The following is a 17,836-nucleotide window of genomic DNA, read 5'->3' as shown; positions in this document are numbered from 1 at the left end:
ATTCTTCTTGTGCAAATCACCAGTTACTGAACTCATGGCAGTATAATGACTGGTCTGACTTCCAGCTTGGCACCACCCCCTTGACGATTACAGTGCCTTCCTATCTACCTAATGTAGAGCTAGCAGATACGAGCACAGACAAAATTATATAGTGGCATCCAGACTCGTCCCCACCTCCCACATATACACATATGCCCCACTGGGGAACTTGGTCTGGGACTGGGACGTTTTCTCAAGCTTAGAGACACTTGACATGAATGTCTTAGGGAGACATTAGTGGTAATCAGACTTGCCGCAGATTGAATTGTTGCTGTGTGTTAGTACACACTAAACAGATGGATTTATCTAATCCTCAAAAAAAAAAGAAAAGCTATATAATTTTACAGAGAAGCACGTTATTTATCCAAAAGCATATAGTTAAAACATGGACTTTAACAAAATCTCATTATTTGCCTTCTATTGAGTAAATGTCATCAGAGATTTGACTCAGATGAAAATTTATGAAATGAGAGTTCAATTTTTTAAAGTTCTATCAGAAATATCAACTATTTGTGGAATCACTGTGTACTATATTTCCTGGGACTCAACTCTCCAGCTCAAACAAGTGAATTTAGACAACAGTAACCTGTCTAAGCCTGTTAACCTCATTTCTAAACCCAGCTAGAAATAAATAACTTCTAATATTTCTGACTTTCAACTTGATGATTATTTAAGTGCTTTTACATTCAGAAGGCAGGTAAGGATCATCTAATCTTGTTCTAGCACATGACTCTCAGATGAGGAAACAGGCTCAGAATCCTTGTAGTATCTCACTCAAAGCTAGCCTAGAATCTGGACTCTTAGATTCCTTTTTACATTCCACCACATAATTATCTTCCCAGACTATAAAATCTTCTGAATTACACTTTGCATTCTGGTATGCATACTTCATAAGCAGTACCCATTATAATATCTTTTGAAACCCTTGCATTAAATTCACACCTTCAAAGGATCCTTAATTCACAGCCAGAAGTTCCCACACAGCAGATGATGCTTGTACCTCCTATTCCAGGTTTAAGTACAGAGTGTTTGGATAGTAGTCCTGTTCGGTCCTAAGAGGAGATCGTGAAAGTAAAAATATAAGGGAGGCTGTAGGCGTTCATGGCAACACTTTTGGTTGCCTATCCAATATTCATTCCCAATCCTGCCTCCTTTGTTCAACAAATTGTTTTCTAGCTTCCCTTAAAGCTAATGGTGGTCACTTGACTCCCTTCTAGCCAATAAGTCTACTAAGGAGGTCTCTTGGGAGAACTGTCTTTTGATAAAGTAAGGAGACAGGAGAACACATTTCTCCCACCCTCCTGATTGTCCTTGCTCCAGATCTTGAAAGATGAAATGTTTGTAGTTATGGCAGCCATATTGTAATCATGGAGAGGGTGGGGGGAAGGTCACAGAGACATAACCCCAGCTCTCTGACATTGTCAGCTCTTCATCTCCTTTTGAATTTTCTTTCTACTGGAATTACAGACAAGTGCCACCATTCCCCATTCCTCATGAATATTTTAAATAAATAACAAAGTGTTAGTATGGTTTAAGTCACTGTGAATTGAAGTTTTGTTCTTCCAGTAACTGAAAGCAATCGTTATTGATAAAGCACTGTATAGTTAATCTATATGCTCAATAATAGGAAATGCACATTAGTAAACATAGTATCTTAGTGGTTGGCAATGGTGGGGAGATCCTCAATAACTGAACTGAGGAATTAGTGAATAAATCAATGTCATTGTGATTATTGCCCTATCACCCTTGTTCTAGTTCAACCCACTAAGTGAATATTTCCTTTTTTTTTCTTTTCTTTTTTTTTTTTTTCTTTTTTCTTTTTTGGTATTTTTGAGACAGGATCTCCTTGTAGCCCCAGCTGGCCTGAAACTCATTTTCAGACCAGACCAGACTGGCCTTGATCTCACAGAGATCTGTCTGCCTCTGCTTCCCAAGTGCTGGGACTAAATGCATGGGCTACCATGTCCAGTGGGTATTTTCTTTTAAACAAATGAGGCATGCTATGTGAAGTCAGAAGAGTACTGGTAAAGCACAGGGAGCAGAAACATAGTCCACATGTGTGGCCAGCACTGTTACTACAGCCTAGCTGGCACAGTGCCATTTCCTACTCCCTTCTCCACCCTTCTCTCCTGTGAAGCAATGAAAGAGAAAATCTCCATTTCCAGCCTGCACTGAAGCCTGACAGGTCATGCCACAGATTGACCAGTGATGGTGTGGAACATCACACTTGTTTTATCTTTTCTAATACAGAGAATAGAAGTGATGACATCTTATCACACAGCACCCACATTTTAGCCAGAGGTGATGAAATACACCACACTGAGAATGAGGGTGCAGAATGTAGAGAGGAGTTAGAATTTTTGAAGCCTTCATTGGATTCTTGACTTATGTTGGACTTCCTCAAGGAGACCAATAACACTTTGCTGGCTAGGTCACTGTTAGTAACTGTTCTTTCAGCCAAACCGGCAACACCAGAGCAAAGTGGATTAGACACCGAGCACTGAGACTTAGACCACAGCAAAGGACAGAGCAGTACAGAGTACAGATGAGTTCTCAGGCCAGTGGTGAAGGTATGTTGTTCGCTGTCTGCAGCATGTATTGGAAAGACAGACTTCTCCTTAAAATGTGGCAATAGAAACAGGAACAGCTATGAAAACCGTTTATAACAGTTAAGCCTTTGAACTATTCAGAGACAGGCATTCTCAGCACTGTAAAGTTATCTGATACAAAAAGTTTTCCCTAAAGTACAGACAGTGAGAGATGTGCATGAAGACAGGAGATTCCAAAGAGACTCATAGAGCAGTGCTAACTGGACCAGGGAAGTGAAATGTCCCTAACTGCTCCCAGATGAGGACACGCACCATGTATTCCTGAACAGATGCTGTGGGATTTCCCTAGCTGCTCCACGCCTGAAAACCTGCAGCCATGGCTTTAAGTACCAAAGGAGTGAACAAGATTCAAAATAGGTAGTTTGAGCTCATGTAAGTCCTTCCTTTTGTTCATTCCAAAATAACCTTTTCCTTTCACAGTATCTATATAGATCCTCATAACTAAGACAACTTTCTATTATACTGGTCCATTCCATTTCCTATGAATTTCCTTTAATGTTTTGATAGACTCAAGTCACCCCACCCCACAGAAGTTGCATTTGTCCAGTTCTGTGCAATTTCTAAACATAGTGATTTGTATGACTGTACTCCTCAGGAACTCATGGCAATCGTGTTCCGGCTATGACCCACTCCCAGTGGTACTGCCTGCATCATTCATTTAAAGTTTGCAAATTACCTTGGAAATCTAAAATGTCATGTAATTTCTATATATTATTCCTTTACACGTTAAAGTAGCACACAAATTTTAAATCAGTAATTTGTTCATAAGTTGAAAAATGTGAAGTGTTAAATCACATTTAATATAATAAAGGCTTCACACTGAGCTGTCAAAATGGAAAATGACCATGATACATATTTTTAGCTACGTGGCCCAGTATGCATTTTACAGCAGTACATAGTTAGGTTTAATACTGAGTCAGTGCTGTGCCTGTGTTGCTTTTGAATTATTGTTCTTTTTTCTTCTAGCATCAAAAAAAATCATCTCAGGAGTTTCCCATGTTTTTTGTTTTGTTTTCATTTTTCCCATAGTATGTTAAAAGGTGAATATTGTGGATACTGTAGACAGAGATACGAATTTTTTCTTGTATTTTGAGGTAGGGTATTGTTATATATCTTAAGTTGGCCTTGAACTCACAACCACCCTCTAGCCTCAGCCTTCCAAGTTCTAAGATAACAGGTACACAGCCACCTCTACCTTCAAGAATTATTTATTTATTTTTATTTTATGTGTATGAGTTTTATGCCTACATGTATGTAAGTGCATCCATGTCATACAGTGCTCCCAAAGGACAGAAGAGGACATCAGATCCCTTGGAACTGGAGTTATAGATGGTTGTTAGCTGCCATGTGGGTGCTGGGATTCGGACCTGGGTCTTCTGCAAGAATAGCCAGTGCTCTTAACCACTGAGCCATCTCTTCAGCCCCCAAGAATTATTTTTTATGGATAATAATATATACTATCAATCAACTATAACTTCTGAGAATTTATGAAGTTTTGTTTCTCTGGCATTTTGAAATCTTAATTCTCTCCATTGATACAATAAAGAACATTGTATGCACTTAGTATGTTAATAGGCTGATCTAACAAAAGAAAGCTAAAATGGAAAATGTTTAGCTTGATCTAATTCCTAAGAGAACTAAGGTACAAAGTTTCCTATTATAGTTATAATGAAATGGGAGAGTTCTTCCTAATCCTCCAATTTCCTCAAGTGAGAGTTTTCCTCCAAATCCTGACCCTGCCACTCAAGCCAGTCACCTGGAGCGATTAGACAATTGGGTGAGGCACCACCAGTATCTGGTGGATTTCCCACACCAGCAGATGCCTCTATGTACCCAGGAGTCCTGCCCTGATCACCCTGCTGAGACTGAGATGAGTGGACAGGTCTGTTCTGCTTGGGGTTCAGATCACAGGCCTATTTGCCCCTTATGAAGTAACAGGTCTCAAGTCACTACCACCAGTAAGATAGATGATACTTCGATCTCTGCCTATCACCATTCCCCGCTTCAATTTGCAGATTTCACATGAGGAAGATTACAATTTGTTGTTGCCCTTCAGAGATCCAATAACAATGATCACAAAATGAATGTTAGCATATTTAACTATTACTTTTTTGTATGGCCAGTGTATTTTAATCTTCTGTTGCCGTGATAAAAACAACATGACCAAAGGAACTTTTAAAAGGAAGAGTTTATTTAGCTTACAGTTCCAAAGGGCAAAAGTCCATCATGGTGGAGAAGCATGGCAACAGACGTGACTGGAGTAGGAACAGAAGCCAAGCTTTCACATCTTTAAGCAAGCACAGGGAGCAGAGAGTGACTGCAGATCTGACAAGGCTTAAGAATTCTCTAAGCCCACTCCCAGTGACATGGTTCCTCAAGCATGGCCACATCCTCTAAGATCTCCCAGAGCAGTGCCACCAACTGGGAACAAATGTTCAAATACTTGGAGCCTATGGGGGACATTCTCATTCAAACCACCACAACCAGTATGCTGGGAATACCAGGGTAGTACTTACAGTCATGGAGAAAAGAAGGGAGCCAGATTGTCCTTGGTTGTCTTGCTAACTAGAGTGAATGAGCAGATGGGAAGGAATGGTATTTAACTAGTTATATCTTTGGAGATTGATATCTCTATATGGTAAAAGCTAAAAAGCTCCAGCAAGGTGATGGGAAACAAACGATACAAGGATAAAAATGGAGTTGAGAGCAGGATACAGCAGCCCTGGTGTCAGCAGACACCAGGGCAGAAAAGAGGAAGCAGACACAAAAAGAAGGGACAGAAAACAGAGAGAGTGAAAGGAGCCCCAAATTTCTTGTTTTATTTTGGTGTCTTTGGGATCCATCCATAGCTCAAACCTCTGTAGAGGCAGGTGCCTACATTTCTGTCTGTTCCTTGGAGAAACCCTTCTCATTGAGCTGTGGGTCTCAGGTATGTCTCATTCTAGAGTTTTCACACTGACTTGCAAGTGGGAAAAGACTTCCTGTTTATCTTGCAGGAAGAGACCACAGGAGGGAATAGTTTAAGAAAATAATGACAGAGAAGTTCACACTCTAACACCTTGTTTTATTTCAATGTATATTTTTTATTGAATTTTTGTGCATTTCATAAAATGCATCAATATATCTTATTCATATTAAGACCCCCTCCCTCCCCTATACGCATCCCACCACAGTCAGCCCACACGACTTCACACATTTTATAATATGTTAAGACATGAGTCAGGTTTGTATACCCAGCTGTCTCTCAGTGTGCATTCATCCACAGGAGCCTGGTCAGCCTATCTAGCATCACCCCCTTAAAAAATATCCCCCTCACCTAGCAATGATCAGCTGTCAATAGTCCCTCAGCTAAAGTTGGAGCCTCCTGTCCATTTCCCCAGCTCTATGCTGGTTTTTGTCTGATTGAGTTTGCATGGGTCTTGTGCATGCTAACGCCATTGCTGTGAGTTCATAGGAATGAGTTCCAGAGCCTAGAGAACACTGTTTCCTTATCATCATGCACCACATGGGGCCTCATAGACCTACAAGCCCTCTCTGTAGACTGTCACATACTTATTTGGGAGCTGTCTGCTGCCCTTGTAAACACCTGGCTGGTCCATCTCTGTCAGTCGCCCCTTCATAAATTCTTGCAGTTCTCTCCCAAGCTGCCCTTGGAAGATGAAGTCTCCATTCTATTTTCTGAGCATTTCAGTTTTCCCCATTTTTCTCCATGTTGTTCATACTTATCATTGTGGGGGGCCAGGGACAAAAATACCATGTGAGTCTCTTCCTCCACTTCATCTCAGTTAAGGAAACAACACCATCATACCGGGCTAAATTTTTAATTTTTTAATTAATTTTTTTTGGGTCTTTTTGAGATAGGGTCTCCTTGTAGCCCCAGCTTGACCTGAACTCACTATGTAGACCAGGCTGGCCTTGGACTCACAAAGATCTTCCTGCCTTTGCCTCCCAAGTGCTGGGACTACAGGCGTGCGCCACCACGCCCAGCCAAGGAAACATTTCTTATGCTGAAAGATTTGAATGTGCCTTCCTCGGAGATTAACTGACTACACATCAGGTTGTTTTTTAAAAACACAAACTTGTTTAAAAAATATTACAAGACTATATTCTGGGCTAGAGAGATGGCTCAATGGGTAAAGTGATTGCTGTACAAACATGAAGAACTGAGTTTGGATCCCCAACACCCATGTGAAAGCCAGGCACAGTGGTATATGACTGTGTTCCCAACACGGGGATGGAGCAGGAGGAACAGAGACAGGAGAATCCCTGGGGCTTTGCTGGTCACATTGTCTAGCCAGTTAGTGAGCTTCACATTCAGTGAGAGACTAACACAAACACACACACACACACACACACACACACACACACACACACACAAAGCACCATATTCCAAAAGATACTTCTTTACAAACAGCAGCATCTCATCTATTTGGCATATACCTTATCTCATCTTACAGATACATCCTAAGACAAAATATTAAAATAGAAAATCCTCGTAATGGCTATTTAAGACAGAAGATGTATACTTACCTCTTCCTAAAGATTTAGAACCAACTTCTGACAATCATAATCAAAATGCACAATGTTCAGGCAGAGAATATCATACAAAGAGTCAAACTTCAGAGTCTGGATCTTAAACTCATTTTGACCCAGATGTTACTTGTAATCTACTTCGGCTACTCAATGTCTTTACCTAATGACATTACTCACCATCGTATCCAATCCCTTGCCTGAGATGAGATGCTCAAGTCTATTCATTTTAGTTAGTAGTGAGGACTTGAATGTTAGCACTTGGATTTGCATGTGATTTTCCTAGAATGTAATGTACTTGTTTCTTGGTACCAGAAGCCTCCTAGTGGCAAAAGTGCAGCAAAGAGACTGGACCTTTTAGAGTGTTTCCTCTAGGTAGAAAGGTACTTTACAGCTTAACTTTGACTTTTCTGGTAATAATTAGCATGCAAATTAACATGGGTGCAAGTATGGTTTAGAACAGATACGTTGTAAACCAAGGAAGTCCAAGCTCCTCTGCTATAAACTCCCTGTCATTGTTTTCATTCTTTTGTCTTTGTTTTAACTTCTGTAGGCTGTTCATTTGGTCATGATGCTCAATCTGAAATTATACATATTATGCTTACTACTAAATTGTTACATGTTCGTGTATCATCTGCTATGGTTGGGAAAACATCATTGGTCTTATTTGAACATGAATGTAACACAGACAAGAGTTATGGTACATTGAAGAGAGGCACAACTTGATTTGTTGATTCAAAACTTAGAGTCTAGTAAAATAGAAGAGACAGAAAGTAAACATCTGATGTTTGATTGATGACCTCTAACTTGGATTTTTGAGTATAAAGAAGAGGAGGGGGGGACAAAAACAAGATCCAGTGTGAGATTTAAGCTCAGTTACAAGTCGGGAACACCCAGTTCTGGGCTTGATTTAGCTGTCAAATTGCTACTTGACCTTGGACAAGTAACACTGTCAAATAAGAATTCAGATTTTTTTTTTTTCTCCTCCAAATTCAGCAGAATGCCTACCTCGGTCCACTTAGGCTGTTGTAACAAAATTTAAGAATGAGGTAACTTGTAAACAACAGAAATTTCTTTCTCATGGTTTTGGTGGGTGGAAAGTTCACAATAAATGCACCAGCAGACTCTGAGTCTGGTGAGACCAGCTTCCTGGCTTACAGACAACCGTGTTCTCTCTGCTCACCTCTTCTGGTAGAGGAAAGGAGTCTGCTAGCTTTTCTTTTATCTTCTGGTGCTATGTCCCCACATGGCAGAAGGGGCAAGGGAGCTCGCTACATCCTTTTCTTTTTCAGTAAGGGCACTATCCTGGATCTTGAGATCATTCCCCTCCTAGTCTGGTCATCTCCTAAAGGACCTACTTCCAAATGCCAGTGCTTTGAAGGTTAGTTATCAACACATGGACTCTGAAGAAATACAAATTTTCAGTCTAAGGCATGAGACTGTGTAATAAGACTGACAAAGTGATCCCTGATAGCCACACAGGCTGCTATCAGAAGATTCTAGTCATAGTATGCCAGTAAAATCATTTGTAGAAATAGTAAAGGTACAACAAACACCAAGAGGGATAAAAGTGCAGGCTGTTGTAAGAGGGACTGTTCCTGGAGATGAAACACACACATCTATTCACCCCAGAAAGGGAGCCCACAACAGAGTAACAACTGAATCAAAGTACAACTTGGTGAACCAATGAGTTTTTATTGGGGTTACTAACAGGAATATAAATGTGGGGTCACTTACGAAATCAAGAATGACTCAAAAGCAGCTGTATCACTGAAAAGCCCACCCCAACATGGGGGACAACTCACAAAACCCGCAACCGTGAATCTCTCTGTACAGCTTGCAGACAGCTCCACAGGTCTGAGAATTCCCTCTCTGCAGCTAAGCTGATTAGAATTGCTTCCCCTGGCACCTGTTTATACCTTCTAGAAAACCGGGGGAAGGGCCTTCAAGAATCTTGCCAGTTCTGAGCTTGTGAAATTCAGTTTAATTCCTGAATCCCATGGGGCTCCCTCTCCCTCCTGGGGAGAATGTTTCAATTTGGAGTAATCTGCTATACAACACAGGAACACACCATTTTGCTATTGACTGTCTTTCCCTCCATTGCATAAATAAAAATAGCATTTTTATTTTTAAAGCCATAACAATTATGACATTGTAGTATTTAGTACTATTCAGTCCTATAGAACTAAAACAATCTTTTTCTTAATGTTTCTTCAAGTTCTTGATCCAGGCAGTGAGTTTTAAATTACTTTTCCCTCCTAGTCAGTTTCTGCAGGATTTCTCTTATGCCATCTTTGATCTTAGTTCATACAGTAAAAACTTCCAGCACATTCAAATCTACATTAAAATCCTATGTATTCTTCTAAGAAACTCCAGATAAGATTGGTTTGCCAGGAACATACTAAAATCATAACACAAAATATAACATAGTGCCATAAACCTAAATCTAATTACTTTTTAAAATATATAATATTGAAAAGAATTTTTGTACACATGATTTTCTAGGGTTTGAGGGGTTGTTAAAATACAACAAAGATAACAGAAGGGTAAAAGATAACATAATCACTTCCTGCTCCCACAACAGGTTTGATCTTGATTTGATCTAACAAAATGTCCAATATTCACTCACTGGCTTCTGATTTTAGGTAAGTGATTTAACTGTAACTAAAATTAAATTTACTTATTGGCAGAACAGAGATGACAATATTTACTCATCAGGCTAAAGACTAAATAAGATGTCATATGTAAAAAGTCCACCACTAGTGACTAATAAAATAGGCAACAATTAATATTTGGAAGACTTCTCTTTTATTATCTTAGAATCATTTGATAGCCATGATACAACACATTCAAACCTACAAAAAAAGGTTTGATCTACCCTTGTAAGAGGCATTGTTATGTAGAATTAAGTGAACTTTCCTTCTAAAAATGATTATCTAACAGTCTACTATGTTTTCTATGAATCATTTGAAAATATTGCCATATTTGTTAATTTTGTGTATATATGTGTATGCATAGGCACACACACATGCATGACATGGTGCCTATGTATGAAGGTCAGAAGACAACTTGCAGAAGTCAGTTCTATCCTTTACCATTTGGGTCCTGGGACTCAAGCTCAGATTTGGGGGTAACTGCTTTTACCTACTAAGCCATCTCGCCCATCCTCCATAATCACTTTAAAAGAGGGACAAATCCAGGCTGAGGATGTAGCTCAGTTGATTGAGTGCTTGCCCAGCATGCATAAGGTCCTGGGTTTGATTCCCAGTGCTTAGGAGAGAGCCAGTTGGACAGCTGAACAGCAGGATCAGAAATTCGAGAAGAAAAAAAAGGTAAATTCTAGCCATATAAAATATGAGAATGTGTCCTAATTTCAATGTATTATTCAGTTTGCAATATTAATATTAAAATGACAAAAACTTTCCCAGGAATGTTCTTTGATGCTCTGGCACGTTTTAATGAAAACTAAACACAGAAGAAGTTGTAGAAATGAATGTTTACCTGAACTCAAGAAATCTGAGTGTAAAACCTTCAAAAGGTAGTTTTTCTTTCCTTTAATTAGGCCTTTTTCTTCCCTTCCTATCTCTGAACCTATCTTGACAATCCAGTTTAGCAGCCACCTAAAACATCCTCCCCTGTAATTTAAGGATCAGGTGGTCATCTGAAGCAACCGAGAAATATAAAACCACTTTGGGTCCTGTAGAGAAAACAAATTAATGTGATCCCCAAAGTCCTCACTGAATAGCATTAGGCCAAAAATGCAACAGTTCTCACCTAGTTATATCAATTCTAGTAATTATTCTTGAAAATGACTTGTGGACCACATAGAAATACAAAATATAAAACATCAATGATCTTCAAATCCTTCATTTTATTGACCAAAGTTACTGTTTCAAAAGTAGGAACACATTCAAATATCAAATATCAAAAGGTCTACTAAAAACAACACTAAAATGAACATTTACCCAAAGTCTTCAGACTTTGAAATTCATATAGAAACCCACATACATCATTTTATATTGATCAGGTTTGAGAAACCGAACATTATTTTTTCCTTATTTACATTTTAAAAGTATCTTCCTTGGAAGAATTAAAATAGTGGGTGGTTGCTTCTGCGCACGAGTTTAGTATTCAGGCAATGGCCCAGTGAGTTCAGCCTCTGTTGCTCAACTGCACCACCTACTGGGGTCTCAGGAGTATGATTTGCTGCATTAAGAAGCTCTGTTCTCTTGCACTGGTGTGTCTGGAATGAGAGTGAACACCAGAGTTAAGAGGCTTAGAATCTCTCCTTGGTGGATTTTCTAGGTTTGGGGATTCTTCATCCCTCACCTGCTCTCTGCTAGCTGGCTTAAAGGTTAAGTTTCTCATTCTTACCAGAAGTGAAATAATCAGAAAATAGAAACTCAAGTCAAGTTTCCTGACAGAAGAATTTCAATGAATATAGATAGATAAGCACCCATACCATACACACACAAACACATATGCCTACTACTGTCTGCTCTCTACTGTTCCCAGGGGTAAATTGCTCTGTCTGATCCTTGAAGGTGGGCTAGACTGAGTGACTCACACAAAGATTGCTGTATGGGAAGAGACTCAGTGTAAGTGGTAGCCTAGCAGATACTTTACCTAGGTGACCAAGGTGAACGTCACCAGTGACGTTGTATAGACTCCAGGTATCCCTGATGTGATGTGACCAAAGTGTGTGTTATTATTCCCCCAGACCCATAACCCAGGCTAACCACAGTGGATCAGTGAAGACTGGGGGCCACACTACTAAACACCTGTAGAAGTCTGTATCTGTCAACCCAGGAGAAAAAAAGGAAATGCAGAGAAACTTCTCCAGGGAACATGAAGATGAAACGCAATGAGGCATCCTGGTGGATGTTGGTGCTGCAGAGTCAATCAGTGAAAATGCTGGTGAAGGCAGGTTTTCAAAAGTCTGGGATGGGTTAACAGTGTAGTACCCATGTTTGTTTCTTGATGTAAACAAATTTACCAGAGGAGTATAAGATTGACAGGAGGGAAAACTAACATGGAACAAGGGGTCTATGGGGGTTCACTGTATTATCATTGCAAGTTTCCCATAAATTTGCAAGTGCCCCAAAATAAAATTCGTATTTTTAAAAAATATTTTTATTTATTATTTTATGTGTATGAGTGTATTGCCTGAATGTATGTGAGTGCACCCGTGTCCTGCAATGTCGCGCAGGTCAGAAGAGGGCTTCGGATTCCACTAGAACTGGAGTTAAGGACGGTTCGTAGCCACCATGTGGGTGCTGGGAATCAAACCCGGGTCCTCTGTAAGAACAGTCAGTGCTCTTAACCACTGAGCCATCTCTCCAGCCCCTACTTAGACATAAATATGACATCTCCATGGTGCATGTCCTTATGATTAAAACTCAGTTGACGAACACATTGCAGAATGGTTGCAGACTGCACCCTGTTTTCAGACAGACACTTTCTCTCATTTAAGTTTCATACACTCATTTAAGTTGTCAGCAAGCAAGAGGGATTTGTCCCATCTCTCAGTGAGGAAACAAACTCAGAAGAGTTTTGTCTGACTCACCATCATGCCAAGGATAAGAAGCTGAGCCGGGGCACAGCCCTGAGTCTCTTATCCATCACCATGAGTTTTTGGCCTTTAAGTTAGAGCCGAAAACCCGTTTATTGGGAATGACTGACACTGCCTGGCCCTGTTGCATTCCGTGTCACCTACTTCTTCTCTGTATGAGGACTCAAGTGCTGAAAACAGCATGAATGTTATGAGAAAAAATGTTGAAATGAGGAAGAACATGGCAAAGCTTCAATATTTATTTCCAGACATCATCAGGACACAATCAAGGTCTTCTGCCAAAGATAACCCCTGTCGTCCTTCTGGGTTCAACTAGAAACTTCTTCATGAGTCCTTCTTCTTGTACTCGGAGGACATTCCTCCAACCTTGCCCTTCAGTAACACTTCCCTCTCTTTGTTTCTGTTTGAGTCAGAGTAGAGGGAAATAAAGACAGAGAAGATAAAATCCCTATTTTATTTCATATAAAATCATCCTCTCTGTTCTTCACAATTTCTTTTTTTACCAAATTTAATTTTCAAACATATCTGTAGCTAGAATGACTTCACGCGAGTATGGTAAATTACTTAGAAGTTTCAAATTATAGTGTTTTCACAGATTGGATAAGGAGCTGACATCAATAAAGCACTAGAGCAGTAAGGGGCGTTCTTGGTCTAATTCTCTCATTTTCAGAAGATCCGTGAAAACGGGGGGTTGTTGTTGCTGTTGTTCGTTTTGTTTTGGTTTTGGCTTTCTCTCCATACATAAAAAAAGTGCCAGGTGGCAATGGCCACTGATATTTGTCCTCTTTGAGGGAGGAAAAGCAGTGTTGCAGTAAGCAAGAAGGCACATGGTCTGCTGAGGAAGGTGTGGGACAAGCCTGGACTATCAGGACTGCAGCAAACACTCAGAGCAATGCAGACAGCGCAAAAGGACACAGAAGCCTGCTAGCTCTGGCTCCCACCAACCACATCCGGGACAATTTGAGCATTAAAAGAAACAATCATAGCAGTAGATAACGTAATTTTTGTCTTTTGTGATACTTGTTTATCCATGTTGCAGCACTGCAGCACGGGTCAGCTTTTCCTTCCTTTCAAGGCTGCACGATCGTCCATCGTATATATGCAAAGGCTGCGCGGTCACCCATCGTATGTATGCACTGGCTGCACTATCACTCACTGTATGTATGCAAAGGCTGCGCAGTCATCCACCGTATGTACGCACACCCTGCGCTGCTTGTGTGTTCTGTGGGTGGAGGATCTGCAGTTTCTTACACTTATCGCTGTGGTTAATAATGCTGCTATGAACACAGATGGGCAAGTCTTTATTTGAACCTTCCTTCCAATGTTTTTTGAGAAAATACCCACAAGAGGAACTACTGCATCCTGGGGCACTGGTATTTTTAACTCTTGAAGGAATTGCCTTACTGGTTTCCACTGCGGCTGAACCATTTCACAGTCTCTCCAGTTCCTCACAAGGATTCCAGTTTCTCCACACTCACTAGCATCTGTTCACTTCAGGTTTGTTTTTGTTGTTATTTTCCTGATAGTCATCCTAATGAGTATCAGGTGGTACATCGATCCGGTTCTAATTTGCACTTCTCTAATGATTAGTGACGATGAATGTATTTCCATGTGCTTATTGGCCACTTATTTGTTTGGAGAAATGTCAGCTCACGTCCTTTGCTCATTTTTGAACAGGATTATGCATTTGCTTCACTGTTGTTATTTGTTATTGAGTTTTAGTTTTATGCGTTATGAATATAAGCAGTGTTGCAACTATTTTTCTCTTATTCAGGAACTGGAGTTAGGGACAGTTGTTAGCCACCATGTGGGTGCTGAGAACTGAACCTGAGTTCTCCCAGTGCTGTTAATGGCTGAGCCATCTCTCGGGCTCCCATTCAAGGTTTTTTGATGTTTCATTTTTCCTTCCCAAATCTGCCTAACGCCTCCCAAACCTGAATAGCAGCAGTGAATTTCCTATTTAAGTGTTGTGTTTTCTTGGTTCTAACTTTTCTGTTAAGGGTTTTTTTGTTTGTTTTGTTTTTTTTTTTTTTTTTTTCACTTTTCATTTGCTACTTCATTTTTGTTCACATCTTTTTCTTGACTTTCTCCTTACCTTCCTTTAGTTTCCTGGGCTGTTTAGTATCATTGCTTTTAAGTCTTTATAGAAGAGGTCTGTGGTCCCACTCTTTCAGAGACAGTTTTTGGTAGATTATATTTTCCATCGGATGACCAAGGCATGAGATTCCCTCCTGTAGAGAGGGCCTCAAATTCAATCAGGAAGTTATTAGTTACCCCATAACAATAGTACCACTATTGTACTGGTGGGCACATCTTGCCTGGCAGGTCAGTATTGCAGCATGCAGGGTTCAGTTCTAGGTAAATCACTCAGGTCTTTTCTCCTCCAGCAGCTTTCACAGCACTTCCTAGCTCTACTAAAGCTAGCTAGCAGGGAGGAACCTTCCTGGTGTGTTTAAGATTGATTTCTCTATGTCCTATAGCCAGTGTATGATGATGTCTTCAGCAATAGAGTCTTAACCATGTAGTTATGGTGGATAACCAAGGGCAATGGCAATAGCTTGGGTTGTTTTGGAGACCTCTGGTTCTCCTTGATCAATAGCTTGTAGGAATGTATCCCTTATACTGTGACATTGCCTTCTCAGGATGCTATTGTCCACCCATGCAGGGTAATTTCATCTGAATTCCTTTTTCTAAGTTGTACTTTGGCTGATCTAAACCCTCTGTCTTCCCCCTCCCCATTCCTCGACCCCATTTTGGGTTAACCCTTTAGCCCTCAGCATTTCTTCCTCTTCTTTCATCTCACATGTGTTCTGTTGTCCTTCCACTTATTTTCTTAAGTTGGGTGGTGAGATAGTAGGCTTCCATGTGGTTTTCATACCCCTTCCTTTGGGGTAACCCTCCCTTTGCCCCTTACTTTTTTCCCTGCTTGAGCCTTTCTGACCCCCGTATTCCACCTCACTACTTTTCATTTTTACTTATAATCTACTGTCCCTCTCCCCCACCTTTACATGTTCGTGCTCCAAAAATCCCCTTTCCAGTTTCTTGCTTCTACTTGTACTCAGAGTTAAACACACAAAAGATGTGAAGCTGGGGTCTGCATATGAGAGGGAATGTGTGACTTCTGTCTTTCTGGGTTTGAGTTACTTTACTCAGTATCATTTTTACAGTTCCATCCATTTATTTGCAAATTTCATGCTTTCATTTTTCTTTGCAGTAGAGTGACACTCCATTATATATACGTACCACATTTTTCTTATCCATCTGTTGACGGACACCTATGTTGATCCCATTTTCTGGCTGTTGTGAATAGAGCAGCAATGAACATGGATGTGCAATATCTCTGTAGTAAGATAGAGAGTCCTTTTAGTAGATACTCAGGAGTGGTACAGCTGGGTCATATGGCAGTTCTATTTCTAGCTTTTTGAGAAACCTCCAGACTGATTTCTAAAGGGGCTACACTAGTCTATACTCCCAACAACAGTGGATAGCAGTTCAATTTCTTCCACATCCACGCCAGCGTATGTTGTCATTTATATTCCTGATCATGACCATTCTGACAGGGATGAGGTAAAATCTTAAAATAGTTTTAATTTGTATTTTTGATGGCTAAAGGTATTGAGCACTTTTCAAAGTGCTTCCTAGTCACAGAGGGGGAGCAGGTCTGGATCTGGGACCATGGAGGAAAACAAGATCTGGTGACTCTTTGTTCTTCATGTTTCTAAGGCATAGAAACTAAGCTTTCTCATCTTGACTAAAGACACTCCCTTATACTTTGAGAAATGTGAGTTGTCTCCACCCTGGTGTTAGATAACCTGTTTTCATTCCATCCTGTCCTTGGTAGCCTGTAGTCCATCTCTAATCAGACCACTCAGCAGGATCCCGGGCATCACAAAGGCTGCCAACAGGGCTGCTCTGTTGTCACTTTTCTCGCATACTTTTCTCTTTGCTCTTCTCTCTACCAGCTGGATTGGGTGACATTGTCTATTGCCTGATGATTAAGTTACTTGTTCAGCATGAACCATTCCATCTCTGACATCAGGCATCTCTTTAAACAGACTGGCTGCAGACTGCAAACCAAATAAGCCCAGGGGTCAACAGCTCATGATGAGAGTGGAATCATTCAGTCACCTGTCTGTGCCTGGAAAGTGATTGACATTTGCTAATGAGCCACTGTTGACACTTTGCTTTTAAATAGATGACAGGGTCTCACCTGACTGAGGTCTTACTGTTTCTGGATAATTATTTCCTTAAACTGACAGAATTGCACTGCATTAATATTTAAAATTAAAATTAGTGATTACTCCAGCCCAGTGACAGAATACTGCTGCTAAATGTCATTGAATTGCTTGTTAATATTAATTTACAATTTGTGGAGAAATGGCTTAATGCCTGAGCTATACACATCTAATTCAAATATTGATTAACTGAGCCATAAAATAAAATTGCTGTACTCATAAAATAAGTTGCTTTTAACCATCTGTGTTTGATTTTGTGGGCCTTATTGGCATTTTTGAATCTCAGTATTTAATAACAACGTATATTTTCTAGTATATTGATTGCTAGCATATATTTGCTGATTTTCTGATCAAGCAAAATTTGTCTGAAGTTGCTAAAAGTGTCATAAAATTTTCCACCAAGTTCTTTACTTGAAAAAACCATAACCCTGGTGCCATCATCATCATCATCATCATTATCTGTGGTTTATTGAAAATGTTTTAAGAACCTGAGGTTGCTAAAGAATTTAATTTTCCTTAGACTAGAATAATGATGTTGTGTTGTTTACTTTCCCGTTGCTGTGATAAAGCACCATGACCAAGGCAACCTATGAAGGAAGAGTTTATTTGAACTTGGTAGGGAGGCGTGGAGGAGGCGGCCAGAGTAGAAAGCTGAAAACTCACATCTTTAAGCAGGCACAGCAAGTGGAAAGAGCAAGCTGGAAGTGGGGTATGGCTATGACCTCTCAAAGCCCACCATCCCCCAGCAACATGTTTCCTCCAGCCAGTCCACACCTCCTCAGGGCTCCAGGACCTCCCCAAACACCACCACCAACTGACCAAGTGTTCAAATACTTGAGCTTATGGGGACA

At 40.2% G+C, this 17,836-nt stretch overlaps 1 long non-coding RNA gene across 1 annotated transcript in view; it reads left to right on the top strand.

Moving 5' to 3' along the window:
* LOC115067041 overlaps positions 1-12,275 on the top strand; it is a 14,400-nt gene extending 2,125 nt beyond the window's left edge. Inside the window, exons 2-3 of the long non-coding RNA XR_003846476.1 lie at positions 9,763-9,823; positions 11,899-12,275. This is a non-coding gene — a long non-coding RNA (uncharacterized LOC115067041). The remainder of the gene's footprint in view (positions 1-9,762; positions 9,824-11,898) is intronic.
* Positions 12,276-17,836: the final 5,561 nt, after the last annotated feature.

The sequence above is a fragment of the Nannospalax galili genome, unplaced genomic scaffold (genome assembly GCF_000622305.1).
Source record: "Nannospalax galili isolate Female #2095 unplaced genomic scaffold, S.galili_v1.0 scaffold264, whole genome shotgun sequence".
NCBI classification, from domain to species: domain Eukaryota; kingdom Metazoa; phylum Chordata; class Mammalia; order Rodentia; family Spalacidae; genus Nannospalax; species Nannospalax galili.
This window is presented reverse-complemented; position numbering and strand designations above follow the sequence as displayed.